General features: G+C 42.1%; 1 pseudogene; it reads left to right on the forward strand.

Annotated features, from left to right (window-relative positions):
* Positions 1-10,518: 10,518 nt before the first annotated feature.
* Positions 10,519-11,292, forward strand: LOC703706 (non-histone chromosomal protein HMG-14; annotated as a pseudogene).
* Positions 11,293-15,497: the final 4,205 nt, after the last annotated feature.

Here is a 15,497-nt window from a genome sequence, read left to right on the forward strand (position 1 = left end):
TTCTCTTGCACTCTGTCCTGTGTTACAGACCTCTTATGAAAATGCCCATCCTAGTTTTATCCACTCATTAAATTTTCTGCTCCTACTCCTGGGTTGTGGATCTCTGCTAAGCAAGCCCTTAAGTTGGCAGGTTGTTGTGCTTACACATTCAGTCTCTAACCTCAGGGACTTCATGGAGTCCTAAGCATCAGTTCCTTCTTCCATGCTTCACTTTTACCTCTGTCTTTATATTTTATTTTTATTTTTATGGGTATATAGTATGTGTATATATTTATGGGGTACATGAGATGTTTTGATACAGGTATGCAATGTGAAATAAGCACATTATGGGGAATGAGATATCCATCCCTGTAGGCATTTATCACTTGAGTTACAAACAATTCAATTTATTTAAAAATGTACAATTAAGTTATTATTGACTTTAGTCACCCTATTGTATTATCAAATAGTAGGTTTTATTTATTCTTTCTAACTTTTTTGGTACCAGTTAACCATCCCCTCCTCCCCCACAGCCCCCCATATCTTTCCCAGCCTCTGATAACTAGCCTTCTACTCTTTATGTCCATGAGGCAAATTGTTTTGATTTTTAGTCCCACAAATAAGTGAGAACATGCCATGTTTGTCTTTCTGTGCCTGGCTTATTTAACTTAACATAATGATCTCTAGTTCCATCCATGTTGTTGCAAAAGACAGGGTCTCATTCTTTTTTTATGACTGAATAGTACTCAGTTGTGTATATGTACTTGTACCACGTGTTCTTTATTCACTCATCTGTTGATGGACATTTAGGTTGCTTCCAAATCTTAGCTATTGTAAACAGTGTGCAATAAGCATAGGAGAGCCGGTATCTCTTCAATACACTGATTTCTTTTCTTTTGGGTATACAGCCAGCAGTGGGATTGCTGGACCATAGGGCAGCTCTATTTTCAGCTTTTTTTGAAGAACCTCCAAACTGTTCTCCATAGTGGTTGTGCTGATTTACATTCTCACCAACACTATATGAGGCTTTCCTTTTCTCCACATCCTCGCCAGCATTTGTTATTGCTGTCTTTTAGATATAATTCATTTTAACTGGGGTGAGATGATAGCTCATTGTAGTTTTGATTTGCATTTCTCTGATGATCAGTGATGTTGAACACCTTTTCATATGATTTTTTCCATTTGTATGTCTTCTTTTGAGAAATGTCTATTTAAATCTTTTGCCCATTTTTTGATCAGATTATTGGACTTTTTCCTATAGAGTTGATTGAGCACCTTATATTTTCTGGTTGTTAATCCTTTGTCAGATGGGTAGTCTGCAATATTTTTTCCCTTTCTGTGGGTTGTTTCTTCACTTTGTTGATTGTATCCTTTGCTGTTTAGAAGCTTTTTAACTTGATGTGATTCCATTTGTCCATTTTCACTTTAGTTGTCTGTGCTTGTGGGATATTGCTCAATAAATCTTTGCCCAGACAAATGTCCTGGAGATTTCCCCAAAGTTTTCTTGTAGTAGTTTCATAGTTTGAGGTATTAGATTTAACCATTCAATCAGTTTGGATTTGATTTTTGTATATGGTGATAGATAGTGGTCTAGTTTCATTCTTTTGCACATGGATGTCCAGTTTTCCCAGCACTATTTATTGAAGAGACTGTTCCCCAGTGTATGTTCTTGACACGTTGGTCAAAGATGAATTTACTACAGGTGTGTGGATACATCTCTGGGTTCTCTATGCTGTTCCATTGGTCTATGTGCCTGTTTTTATGCCAGTACCATGCTGTTTTGGTGACTATAGCTCTGAACTACAATTTGAAATCAGGTAATGTGATTACTGCAGTTTTGTTCTTTTGCTTAGGATAGCTTTGGCTATTCAGGGTCTTTTGTGATCCCATATAAGTTTCAGAATTGTTTTTTCTATTTCTGTGAAGAATGTCATTAGTATTTTGATAGGGATTGCATTGAATCTGTAAATTGCTTTGGATAGTATGAACATTTTAGCAATATTGATTCTTCCAATCCAGGAACATGGGATATTTTCATTTTTTATGTCCTTGTCAATTTCTTTCATGAGTGTTTCACAGATTTTATTATAGAGATCTTTCAGTTTTTTGCTTCAGTTAATTTCTAGATATTTAATTTTATGTATAGCTACTGTAAAGGGGGGATTACTTTTTTTTAAATTTGAGACAGAGTCTTGCTCTGTCGCCCAGGCCTGAGTGCAGTGGTGTGATCTCTGCTCACTGCAAGCTCCACCTCCTGGGTTCACGCCATTCTCCTGCCTCAGCCTCCTGAGTAGTTGGGACTACAGGCACCTGCCACCACGCCCGGCTAATTTTTTAAATTTTTAGTAGAGACAGGGTTTCATCATGTTAGCCAGGATGGTCTCGATCTCCTGACCTTGTGATCCACCCACCTCAGCCTCCCAAAGTGCTGGGATTACAGGCTTGAGCCACTGTGTCTGGCTGGGGATTACTTTTTTTTTTTTTTGAAACTGACTCTCTCTTGGTCACCCAGGCTGGAGTGCAGTGGCATGATTTTGGCTCACTGCAACCTCCGCCTCCTGGGTTCAAACGATTCCCCTCCCTCAGCCACCCGAGTAACTGGGATTACAGGCACCCGCCACTATGCCTGGCTAATTTTTGTATTTTTAGTAGAGACGGGGTTTCACCATGTTGGCCAGGCTGGTCTCGAGCTGCTGACCTCAGGTGATCCACTGCCTTGGCCTCCCAAAGTGCTGGAGTTACAGGCATGAGCCACCATGCCCGGCTTTTGTTTGTTTGTTTGTTTGTTTTTGTTTTTTTTTGTTTTTTGTGACAGTCTTGCTCTATCACCCTGGCTGGAGTGCAGTGGTGTTATCTCAGCTCACTGCAACCTCCGCCCCCTGGGCTCAAGTGATTCTCTAACCTCAGTCTCCCAAGTAGCTGAGATTACAGGTATGTGCCCCCACGCCCAGCTAATTTTTGTGTTTTTAGTAGAGATGAGGTTTCATCATGTTAGCCAGGCTGGTCTTGAACTCCTGACCTCAAGTGATCCACCCACCTCAGCCTCCCAAAGTGCTGGGATTACAGACGTGAGCCACTGGGCCTGGCCTTTATTACAGCTTTGATCTTGTTATTTGCTATTGTTCCTTTCAGGTTTTGGATTTCTTCAAGGTTCAATCTTGGTAGTCTGTATGTGTCTAGGGATTTGTCCATTTCTTCTAGATTTTCTAATATATTGGCATACAGTTACACATAGTAGCCACCAATGATTCTTTGAATTTCTGCAGTAGCAGTTGTCATGTCTCCTTTTTCATCTCTGATTTTATTTATTTGGGTCTTCTCTCTTGGTTAGTTAGTCTGGCTAAATGTTTGTCAATTTAGTTTACCTTTTTTTTTCTCTCCATAATATGCCTTCATACATATATATATATATACACATATATACATATATATATATATATGCACACACACACACATATATATACACATATATATGTTTTTTTTTTTTTTTTTTTTTTTTACTTTAAGTTGTGAGATACATGTGTAGATCATGCAGGTTTGTTACATAGGTATACATGTGCCATGGTGATTTGCTGCACCTATTAATCCATCACCTAGGTTTTAGGCCCCACATGCATTAGCTATTTGTCCTGATGCTCTCCCTCTCCTCGCCTCCCGCCCAGTTTACCTTTTCAAAAAACCAACTTTTTGTTTCATTGATCTTTTGTATTATTGTCTTCATTTTGATGTCTTCTATTTCTGCTCTGATTTTTATTATTACTTTTCCTTCTACTAATATCAGATTTGGTTTGCTCTTGCCTTTCTAGCTCTTTAAGATGCATCATTCAATTGTTTATTTGAAGTGTTTCCTCTTTTTTGAGGTAGGTACTTATAGGTATAAACTTCCCTCTTGGCCGGGCGCGGTGGCTCAAGCCTATAATCCCAGCACTTTGGGAGGCCGAGACGGGCGGATCACGAGATCAGGAGATCGAGACCATCCTGGCTAACACGGTGAAACCCCGTCTCTACTAAAAATTACAAAAAACTAGCCGGGCGAGGTGGCAGGCGCCTGTAGTCCCAGCTACTCGGGAGGCTGAGACAGGAGAATGACGTAAACCCGGGAGGCGGAGCTTGCAGTGAGCTGAGATCCGGCCACTGCACCCCAGCCTGGGCGGCAGAGTGAGACTCCGTCTCAAAAAAAAAAAAAAAAAAAAAAAAAAAAACTTCCCTTTTAGTACTGCTTTTGTTGTATCCCATCGGTTTTGATATGTTATGTTTTATTATCATTTGTTTCAAGAAATTTTCAATTTCTTTCTAAATTTCTTCATTGACCCACTGGTCTCTCAGGAGCATATTTAATTTCTACGTATTTGTATGGTTTCCAAAATTCCTTTTGTTATTAATTTCTAGTTGTATTCCATTGTGGTTAGAGAAGATGCTTGATATTATTTCAATTTTTTGAATGTTTTAAGACTTGTTTTGTGACTTAACATATGGTCTATTCTTGAGAACGAGCCATGTGCTAAGAAGAATATATATTCTACAGCTTTTGGATGAAATGTTCTGTAAATATCTATAGATTCATTTGGTCTATAGTGCAGATTACATCTGATGATTCTTTGTTGATTTTCTGCCTAACAGATCTGTCCAATGCTGAAAGTGGAATGCTGAAACCTTCAGCTATTATTGTATAGGAGTCCATCTGTCTCTTTAGCTCTGGTGATACTTCCTATATATATCTGGGTGCTCCATTGTTGGGTTCATATATATTTATAATTCTTATATCTTCTTGCTGAATTGACCCCTTTATCATTGTATAGTGACCTTCTTTGTCTCTTTATACTTTTGTCTTGAAATCTGTTTTGTCTCGTATAAGCATGGTGACTCCTGCTTTGTTTTTTTGGTTTTCATTGGCATGGAATATCTTTTTCCAACCCTTTATTTTCAATCTATGGGTGATTTTATAGGTGAAGTGTGTTTCTTATAGGCAACAGATCAATTGTATTTTTTTAAATATCCATTCAGCCACTCTATGTATTTTGATTGGGGAGCTTAGTCCATTTATATTCAATGTTATTATTGATAACTAAGGACTTACTCTTACCATTTTGTTATTTGTTTTCTGGTTGTTTAATGGTCTTCTCTTCCTTCTTTCTCTCCTTTCTGTTTTCCTTTTAGTGAAGGTGATTTTCTTTGATGGTATGTTTTAATTGTTTGCTTTTAATTTTTTGTGTGTCCTTTGTATGTTTTTTTTGTTTGAAGTTACCACAAGGCTTGAAATTTTCTCTTATAATCCATTATTTTAAGCTGATAACAACTTAGCGTTGTTTGCATAAACAAACAAACAAACAGAAAACTAATAAAAACTCTACAGTTTAACTTCATCCTCCTACTTTTTAACTTTTTGTTGTTTCTATTTATATCTTATTGTGCTCTCTGTGCCTTGAAAAGTTGTTGAAGTTATAATTTTTGACTGGTTCTTCATTTAGTCTTTACTTAGGATAAGAGTAGTTTATACATCACAGTTAGAGTGTTACAATAGTCTCTGTTTTTCTGTGTACTTGCTACTACCAGTGAGTTTTTACATTCAGATGATTATTTATTGTTTCTTAATGGTTTTTCTTTCTGATTTACTCCCTTTAGCATTTCTTGTAGGGCGGGTCTGGTTTGACGAAATCCCTCAGCGTCTGTTTGTCTGGGAAAACGTTTATTCTTCATGTTTGAAGGACATTTTCACTGGATATACTATTTTACGGTAAAAGTTTCTTTCCTTCAGGACTTTAAATATGTCATGCCACTCTCTCCTGGCCTGTAGTAAGGTTCTTACTGAAAAGTTTGCTGCCAGCTGTTTTGTGGTTTCACTGTATGTTATTTGTTTCTTCTCTCTTGGTACTCTCAGGATCCTTTCTTTATCCTTGACCTTTGTGAGTTTGATTATTCAACGCCTTGAGGTAATATTCTTTTGGTTAAATCTGCTTCATGTTCCATAATGTTCTTGTGCATGGGTATTGGTATCTTTCTCTATGTTTGGAAAGTTCTCTGCTATTATCCCTTTGAATAAACTTTCTACTTCTATCTCTTTCTCTACTTTTTCTTTAAGGCCATTAACTCTTAGATTTGCCCTTTTATGGCTATTTTCTGAATCTTGTAGGCATGCTTCATTTCTTTTTTGTTTGTTTGTTTAATTTTATCTCCTCTGATGCGTATTTTCAAATAGCTTGTCTTCAAGTTCACTCATTCTTTCTTCTGTTTGATCAATTCTTCTGTTGAGAGACTCTTATGGATTCTTCAGTATGCAAACGACATTTTTCTTTTTTATTCTTCTTTATTCTTTTATTTTAAGCTCTGGAGTACATGTGCAGGATGTGCAAGTTGGTTACATAGGTAAATGTGTGCCATGGTGGTTTGCTGCACACAAATCAACTCATAACCCAGGTATGAAGTCCAGCATCCATTAGCTATTCTTCCTGATGCTCTCCCTGACCCTCCTCCCCCGACTGGCTCCTGTGTGTTGTTCCCCTTCATGTGCCCATGTGTTCTCATCATTCAGCTCCCAGTTATAAATGAGAACATGCAGGGTTTCGTTTTCTGTTCCTACATTAGTTTGCTAAGGATAATGATTTCCAGTTCCATCCATGTCACTGCAAAGGATATGATCTCATTCCTTTTTATGGCTGCATAGTATTCCATGGTGTATATATACTGCATTTTCTTTATCCAGCCTATCATTGACTAGATTGGTTCTGTGTTTTTGTTATTGTGAATAGCGCTACAATGAACATACACATGCATGTATCTTTATAATATAATGATTTGTATTCCTTTGGGTATGTACCCAGTATGGGATTACTGGGTCAAATGGTATTATATTTCTACCTCCATGTCTTTGAGGAATTGCCACACTGTCTTCCACAATGGTTGAACTAACTTACACTCCCACCAACAGTGTAAATGCATTCTTTCTCCTCCGCAACTTTACCAGCATTTGTTGTTTCTTGACTTTTTAATAATCGCCATTCTGACTGGAATGAGATAGTATCTCATTGTGGTTTCAATTTGCATTTCTCTAATGTTCAGTGATGCTGAGCTTTTTTACATGTTTGTTTGCCACATGAATGTCTTCTTTTGAGAAGTGTCTGTTCTTGTCCTTTGCCCACTTTTTTTTTTTTTTTTTTTTTTTTTTTTTTTTTTTTTTTTGGGAGATGGAGTTTCGCTCTTGTCATCCAGATTGGAGTGCAATGGCATGATCTTGGCTCACTGCAACCTTCACCTCCCAGATTCAAGCGATTCTCCTGCCTCAGCTTCCCAAGTAGCTGGGATTACAGGCGCCCACCACAACTCCCAGCTAATTTTTTGTATTTTTAATAGAGACGCAGTTTCACCATGTTGGCCAGGCTGGTCTTGAACCCCTGACCTCAGGTGATCTGCCTGCCTTGGCCTCCCAAAGTGATGGGATCACAGGCATGAGCCACCGCGCCTGCCCCCCCGACTTTGCCCACTTTTTTTTTTTTTTTCTTTTTTTTTTTCTTTTTTTTTGAGACGGAGTCTCTCTCTGTTGCCCAGGCTGGAGTGCTGTGGCCGGATCTCAGCTCACTGCAAGCTCCGCCTCCCGGGTTTATGCCATTCTCCTGCCTCAGCCTCCGAGTAGCTGGGATTACAGGCACCCGCCACCTCGCCCGGCTAGTTTTTTGTATTTTTTAGTAGAGACGGGGTTTCACCGGGTTAGCCAGGATGGTCTCGATCTCCTGACCTTGTGATCCACCCGTCTCGGCCTCCCAAAGTGCTGGGATTACAGGCTTGAGCCACCGCGCCCGGCCAACTTTGCCCACTTTTTAATGGGGTTGTTTTTTTTCTTCTAAATTTATTTAAGTTCTTTGTAGGCTCTGGATATTAGATCTTTTTGCAGATGGATAGATTGCAAAAGTTTTCTCCCTTTCTGTAGGTTGTCTGTTCACTCTGATGAAAGTTTCTTTTGCAGTTCAGAAGTTCTTAAGTTTAATTAGATCCCACTGGTCAATTTTTGCTTTTGTTGTGATTGCTTTTTGATGTCTTTGTCATGAAAACTTCGCCTATTCCTCTGTCCTGAATGGTATTGCGTAAATTTTCTTCTAAGGTTTTTATCGTTTTGGGTTTTACATTTAAGCCTTTAATCCATCTTGAGTTAATTTTTGTATAAGGTGTAAGGAAGGGGTCCAGTTTCAATTTTCTGCACATGGCTAGCCAGTTCTCCCAGCACCATTTATTAAGTAGGAAATCCTTTCCCCATTGCTTGTTTTTGTCAGGTTTGTTGAAGATCATATGGTTGTAGGTGTGTGGTCTTATTTCTCAGTTCTCTACTCTGTTCCATTGGTCTATGTGTCTGTTTTTGTATTGGTAACATGCTGTTTTGGTTTCTGTGGCCTTATAGTGTAGTTTGAAGTCAGGTAGTGTGATGCCTCCAGCTTTGTTGTTTTGCTTAGGATTGTCTTGGCTATATGGGTTCTTTCTTGGTCCCATATGAATTTCAAAATAGTTTCTTCTGGTTTTGTGAAGAATGTCAATGGTAGTTTAATGGGAATAGCATTGAAATCTGCAAATTACTCTGGGTAGTATAGCCATTTTTATGACATCAATTCTTTTTTATTTATTTATTTATTTTTATGATGGAGTTTCACTCTTGCTGCCCAGGTTGGAGTGCAGGTCAGAGTGCAATAGCACAATCTCGGCTCTCTGCAACCTCCGCATCCTGGGTTCAAACAATTCCCCTGCCTCAGCCTCCTAAGCAGCTGGGATTACAGGCACCCACCAGCATGTCTGGCTAATTCTTTGTATTTTTAGTAGAGATGGGGTTTCACCATGTTGACCAGGCTGATCTCAAACTCCTGACCTCAGGCGATTCACCCGCCTTGGCTTCCCAAAGTGCTGGGATTACAGGTGTGAACCACTGCACTCAGCCTACGATATTGATTTTTCTTATCCATGAGCATAGAATATTTTTCCATTTGTTTGTGTCCCTTCTGATTTCTCTGAGCAGTGGTTTGTAGTTCTCCTTGAAGAGGTACTTTACCTCCCTTGTTAACTGTATTCCTGGGTTGTTTATTCTTTTTGTAGCAATTGCAAATGGGAGTTCATTCATAATTTGGCTGCTTGCCTGTTGTTGGTGTACAGGGATGCTAGCAATTTTTGTACTTTTTTTTTTTTTTGAGACAGAGGCTTGCTCCATTGCCCAGGCTGGAGTGCAGTGGTGTGATCTCGGCTCACTCCAACCTCCGCCTCCCGGGCTCAAGTGATTCTCCTGCCTGAGCCTCCTGAGTAGCTGGGATTACAGGCACAGGCCACCATGCCCGGCTAATTTTTGCAATTTTAGTAGAGACAAGGTTTCACCATGTTGGGCAGGCTGATCTCGAACTCCTGACCTCAGGTGATCTGCCTGCCTTGACCTCCCAAAGTGTTGGGATTACAGGCATGAGCCACCACACCCGGCCTGCACATTGATTTTGTATCCCAAGACTTTGCTGAAGTTGCTTATCAGCTTAAGAAGCTTTTGGGCTGAGATGATAGGGTTTTCTAGATATAGGATCATGTCATCTGTAAACAGAGATAATTTGACTTCCTCTCTAACTGTTGGAATACCCTTTATTTCTTTCTCTTGCCCGATTGCCCTGGCCAGAACTTCCAACTCAATGTTGAATAGGAGTGGCAAAAGAGGGCATCCTTGTCTTGCGCTTGTTTTTAAGTGGAATGTTTCCAGCTTTTCCCGATCTGGTACGTTATTGGCTGTGGGTTTGCCATATATGGCTTTTATTACTTTGAGGCTTGTTTCTTCAATACCTAGTTTATTGAGAGTTTTTAACGTAAAAGGATGTTAAATTTTATCAAAGGCCTTTTCTGCATCTCTTGAGGTAATCATGTGTTTTTTGGTCTTTAGTTCTGTTTCTGTAATCAATTATATTTATTGATTTGCATGTGTTCAACCACTTCCCGGCATGAAGCTAACTTGATCATGGTGGGTAAGCTTTTTGATGTGCTGCTGGATTTAGTTTGCCAGTATTTTATTGAGGATTTTTGCATCAATGTTTATCAGGGATATTGGCCTGAAGTTTTCTTTTTTTGTTGTTGTTGTACCTCTGCCAGGTTTTGGTATCAAAATTATGCTGTCCTTTTTGTGTGGATTCTTTCTCATCTTTGTGGGCTTATCTACCTTTGGTCTTTGAGGTTACTGACCTTTGAATGTAGTTTTTGTGGGGTCTTTTTGTTGTTGTTGTTGTTGCTTTCTGTTCATCCGCTTGTCTGTTTGTTTCAACAGTCAAGCCACTCTTCTGCAGGGCTGCTGTGGTTTGCTGGGTGTCCACTACAGACCCTAGTTGCCTCTGTCTCTCTCACACCTGGAGGTATCACCAGTGAAAGCTGCAAAACAGCAAAGATGGCAGCCTGCTCCTTCCTCTGCGAGCTCTGTTCCAGGCAGGTATCAACCTGATGCCAGCCAGAATGTTCCCATAGGAAGTGTCTGGAGACCCCTGTTGGGATGTCTCACCCAGTCAGGAGGAATAGGATCAGGGACCCATTTAAAGAAGCAGTCTGGGGGTCTCAGCAGCTCGGGCGGCAGGAGGAGTGGCAGCGGCCAGGCAGCCCAGTTTCGCGAAGGCTCTTGGCCCGCCGCGGCCCGCAGGCACCCGGCAGGCGCCTTCCCCGCTGCCAGGATGCCCAAGAGGAAGGTCAGCTCCGCCGAAGGGGCCGCCAAGGAAGAGCCTAAGAGGAGATCGGCGCGGTTGTCAGCTAAACCTCCTGCCAAAGTGGAAGCGAAGCCGAAAAAGGCAGCAGCGAAGGATAAATCTTCAGACAAAAAAGTGCAAACAAAAGGGAAAAGGGGAGCAAAGGGAAAACAGGCTGAAGTGGCTAACCAAGAAACTAAAGAAGATTTACCTGCAGAAAACGGGGAAACGAAAACTGAGGCGAGTCCAGCCTCTGATGAAGCAGGAGAAAAAGAAGCCAAGTCTGATTAATACCATATACCATGTCTTACCAGTGGTCCCTGTCTCCCTTCTTGTACAATCCAGAGGAATATTTTTATCAACTATTTTGTAAATGCAAGTTTTGTAGTAGCTCTAGAAACATTTTTAAGAAGGAGGGAATCCCACCTCATCCCATTTTTTAAGTGTAAATGCTTTTTTTTAAGAGGTGAAATCATTTGGTGGTTGTTTATTTTTTGGTACAACCAGAAAATAGTGTGGGATATTGAATTACGGGAGGCTTTGACTGTCTCGGGTGCCAGCTTAACATTCCATAGATGGGGGGTTAGTTTTTATATCCTATAATACAAAGCATATTAAATGGCAATATGGAGTCAGTCCTGCATTTAATGTCTTGAACATTTTATTTTACTTCTATTCTCATGTTTTTTAGTAGAATTGTTTCCTAAAGAAAACCACTCCTTGATCATGGCGCTCCCTGTCAGAATTGTGTGCACTCTATAACATCTTTGGTTGTGGTAGTCCTGTTTGCCTAAAAACTTTGTTACTGTGCTGTGAAAGATTACAGATTTGAATACCTAGTGTACATGCTATTCAGTGTGAACTGGTGGGACATATGTAACAGCTGACCAACATGTGAAGATACTGGTACTTGATAGCCTCTTAAGGAAAATTTGCTTCCAAATTTTAAGCTGGAAAGTCACTGGAATAACTTTAAAAAAGAATTACAATACATGGCTTTTTAGAATTTCGTTACATATGTTAAGAATTGTGTACAAATTGAAATGTCTGTACTGATCCTCAACCAATAAAATCTCAATTATGAAAATTAAAAAAAAAAAAAAAAAAGAAGCAGTCTGGCTGCCCTATGGCAGAACAGGAGTAGTGCACTGACTGCCTGACCTCTTTAGAACCAGCAGCCTGGAACGACTAAGTCAACTGAACAACAAAGACAGTGGCTGACCATCCCCCTGAGGACTCCGTTCCAGGGTGATATTGGAACTCCTTCTGTATAAACCTTGGCTGGAGTTGCTGAAATTCTCGTGGGGAGGCCCCACCCAGTGAGAAGGGCTGATGGGGTCCCACTTAAAGAGCAGACTGGCCACAATCAGGCACAACAGCTGTGCTGTGTTGTGGGGAATTCCTCCTGGTCCGCAGTGACAGCAGGGCTAGAGAGGTTGACTGGAACAGCATATATGGTGGCTGCCCCTCCCCCTGGGAACACAGTCCATCTCAGGCCATCTCCAGCCTGCTGCCACTGGGCAGCTGGAATTCCAAGGAGTGAGTCTTAACTTGTGAGGTGCTGTGGGAGTGGGGCCCACAGAATGACACCACTTGGCTCCCTGGATTCTGCCCCCTTCCTAGGGGAATGCACCGGATGTCCTGCCTTGCTGGAATTCCTGGGGCTGGAGTATGCAAAACTCCTGTGTTTCCAGTGTGCCCAAGCCAGCAAGTGAGTGGCCTCTCCACAGACACTCCACACAGCTCTGTGTTTCGGACCTAAGACCCTGGTGGCATGGGCTCATGAGGGGATCTCTTGATCTGCGGGTTGCAAACATCTGTAGGAAAAGTGGTTTCCTGGGCAGGGTCTTGCAATCACTCATCACCTCCCTTGGCTGGGGGTGGGGACTTCCTTGGTTCCATGCTGCTCCTGAGTGGGCTGTCACCCCACTCTGCTTTTCCTCAATCTCCTTGGGTGGGGCCCTCAGACTAGTCAGTTCTAATGTGAGAACCTGGATACCTCAGTTGACGGTGAGAATTCACTTGCCATTTTCATTGCTCTCTGTGAGTCGTGGATTGCAGCTGCTTCTAATCGGCCATCTTGCCCCCCTCCCCTCTCGGCCAATATTGCCTTTTTCAAGTATAGAGTTTATCTTTGATTCTTTTTAGTTATTTCAATCTCTTTGTTAAATTTATCTAATAGACTTCTGAATTTCTTTTCTGTGTTACGTTGATTTTTTTTTTTTTTTAGTTTCCTCAACACAGTTATTATTTTTTGTAGATGGAGTGTCACTCTGTTGCCTAGGCTGGAGTGCAATGGCACAACCTCGGCTCACTGCAACCTCCGCCTTCCGGGTTCAAGCACTTCCCCTGCCTCAGCCTCCCGAGTAGCTGGGACTACAGGTGCACGCTGCCATGCCTGGCTAATTTTTTTTGTATTTTAGTACAGATGGGGTTTCACCGTGTTGCCCAGGCTGGTTGTGAACTCCTGAGCTCAGTCAACCCGCCCACCTCAGCCTCCCAAAGTGCTGGGATTACAGGCGTGAGCCACCGTGCCCGGCCAACACAGTTACTTTGAATTCTTTGTCTGAAAGGTCATATATGTTTCTCCGGGATTGGTCACTGGTACCTTGCTCAGTTTATTCAGTTGGGTCATGTTTTTCTTGATGGTCTTAATACTTGTAGATGTTCATCTCTGTCCACGTATTGAAGATTTAGGTATTTATTGTAGTTTTTACAGTCTGCGTTTGTTTGTACCCATCCTTCTTGGAAAGGCTTTCCAGATATTTCAAATGACTTGGATGTTGTGATCTAAGCTCTATCTGCTTTAGGGGGCACCCCAAACTCAATAACACCGTGGTTCCTGCAGCCTCGTGAAAGTACTACCTTTGATGGTCTCGAACAAGATCTGGGAGAATCCTCTGGATTACCAGGCAGACACTCTTGTTCTCTTCTTTTACTTTCTCCCCAATAAATAGAGCCTCTCTCTGTTTGTGTGCTGAGCCACCTGAAGCTAAGGGTGTTGTGACACTATCACCCCTGTGGTCACCACCACTATGACTGTGCTGGGTCAGACTTGAAGCCAGCACAGCACTAGGTTTCACCCAAGGCCTACCTTAACCACTCCCTGGCTACTTATTATGTTTGTTTAAGGTCCTGGGACTCTACAATCAGCAAGTGACAAAGCCAGCTAGTTTTGTGTCCTTTATTTCAGGGTGGTAATTTTCCCCAGGCTCTGGGTGGGTCCAGAGGTGCCATCCCGGAGCCAAGGACTAGATTTAAAAACTGTACCTGAGCTCGCACTTAGATTATGAGGCAGTCTTTCCCAGTCTTCCCTCCCCTTTCCAAAGGCAGAGGAGTCTCATCCCATATCCTCTGCCATCATAGGCTCATGAGGAGGACTGTCAGTCTACAACTGATGTTCTCTTAAGGCCCAAGGCTCTCTAGTCAGCTTGTGGTGAATGCTGCTTGGCCTGGGACTCACCCTCCAGGGCAGTGTTCTTCCCTCTGGCCCAGGGCATACTTAAAAATGCCATCCAAGAGCCAAGTCCTGGAATTGGGGACCCTAAGAACCCGCTTGGTGTTCTTTCTCCCTGTGGCTGTGCTGGTACCTAAGGTGCAAGACAAAGTCCCTTTTACTTCTCATTCTGCTTTTCTTAAGAAGAAACCTCACCCCATAGCCACCACAGCTGGGAATGTGCTGAGTCTCACCTGAAGCCGGAAAGTCTCAGTGTCTTGGCCAAAGCCCTCAGCATAGTACCTGGGTATTGCTGATGGTTTTTAGTGCCCAAGAGCTCTTTGGTTAGCAGGTGATGAATGCTGCCAGGCAGTAGGCTTCCTCCTGGCCAAGGGTATGTCTATAAATCTGAGAGCAAGGGCCTAGAAAGAGGGCCTCATGTTTCTGACTGGTGCCCTATCCTGCTGTGGCTGAACTGATATCCAAGATGTAAGACAATGTTGGGGTGATCAGACCTAACACCAGGTCGTGGAGGTTACAAAGTCTGGCGGAGTCAAAAGATTGAGAAAAAGACAGTTTGAGAGAGAAAGGTGGGACACCAGAGAGCCATCACTATTGTAGAGGCTGCGAAGGCCCTGAGCTCTGGGAGGCCACGGTATTTATTGGTAATCCAACAAAGAAACAGGTAGTGAGAATGTGGAGGTCAAAAAAGCACGTTGCATTCAGCACATGATTTACAGCTGTGATGGTTTAGCATTTATAAGGAACATCTTCTGTTACCTGAGATAATGGGAATAGGAGCCTAGGAGGGCTAGAAGAAAGGAGCCAGCAAGTCTAGACACATTCCAGAGGACATTATGCAAGCCCTGCCTCAGTTTCCCTCCCAACACTCAACTTTTTCCCAACAAGACAATGTCCTTTCCACTCTTTCCTCTCCTCTCTTCAAGTGGAAGGAAGTGGTTTCTTTTCAAGCTGTGAACTGTGCAGCCTGGTTTTAGGGGAAGGGTGATGCCAGTACTTCCTTAGTAATCCTAGTTTGTGTCTCAGTAGGTCATGTGCCCCCGACCCCTGGCCCTAGCCTACTGGCTCTGGGTCCACTACAGCACTAGGACTCACCCAAAAGTTGCAGTCCTTGTGGCCTAGACTGCCTTTCACGTTTATTTACAGCCCCAGAGCACTTTTGCCCGCAGTAGTGATGTTTGCAAGAACTCAAGTTCTGGCTGCTAGGATCAGCAATTCCCCTATAGCCTGAGCTGGTTTAAATTCTCTCTCCATAGGCTGGCATCAGCTGAGTTTGGTCTGGTTTTCCTTTCTACCATAAGAGGGCAGCACTGAGTTCAATGCCTCACAATTACTGGCTCTCCCACTAACCAGGGTACAGAAATACTCTGTGCACCATGCCACTGCTACTG

The sequence above is a fragment of the Macaca mulatta genome, chromosome X (assembly GCF_049350105.2).
Source record: "Macaca mulatta isolate MMU2019108-1 chromosome X, T2T-MMU8v2.0, whole genome shotgun sequence".
Classification (NCBI taxonomy): Eukaryota; Metazoa; Chordata; class Mammalia; order Primates; family Cercopithecidae; genus Macaca; species Macaca mulatta.